Source organism: Penaeus monodon, chromosome 33, assembly GCF_015228065.2.
Source record: "Penaeus monodon isolate SGIC_2016 chromosome 33, NSTDA_Pmon_1, whole genome shotgun sequence".
In the NCBI taxonomy this organism is placed as follows: Eukaryota; Metazoa; Arthropoda; class Malacostraca; order Decapoda; family Penaeidae; genus Penaeus; species Penaeus monodon.
Window position 1 is genome coordinate 10,899,504 of NC_051418.1, and position 384 is coordinate 10,899,887.

A 384-nucleotide genomic window follows, 5' to 3' on the forward strand; every position below is an offset into this window, starting at 1 on the left:
TAGTCATTTAGTGTTACACAAATATTATATAGAATTAGGCAAATGGATGACCAAGGTAAAGGTATTTTGCTTACACTGATTATATTAGAGATCAGTTTATTTGAATATGCCAGATATCTCTCCATCTTTGTAAGGATATAATAAGGTGAAACTATTCTCAGTACTACTCAAGTGATTATACCTTGAGGTAGTGGTATAATCAATTAGTCAATTAATCAGTGAGACTAATAACATTCATCCTGCTTTACCAGCCACAGTGCCCCTCTTGGCAAAAGCCCATCTCTACTTCTTCATGAATTTCTTGGTTGTCATATGGGCCTTCTCCATCCTGAGCTATCAGTAGAGGAGACAGACTGGTGGGCAAGATCATCTGCAGTTTGCTCA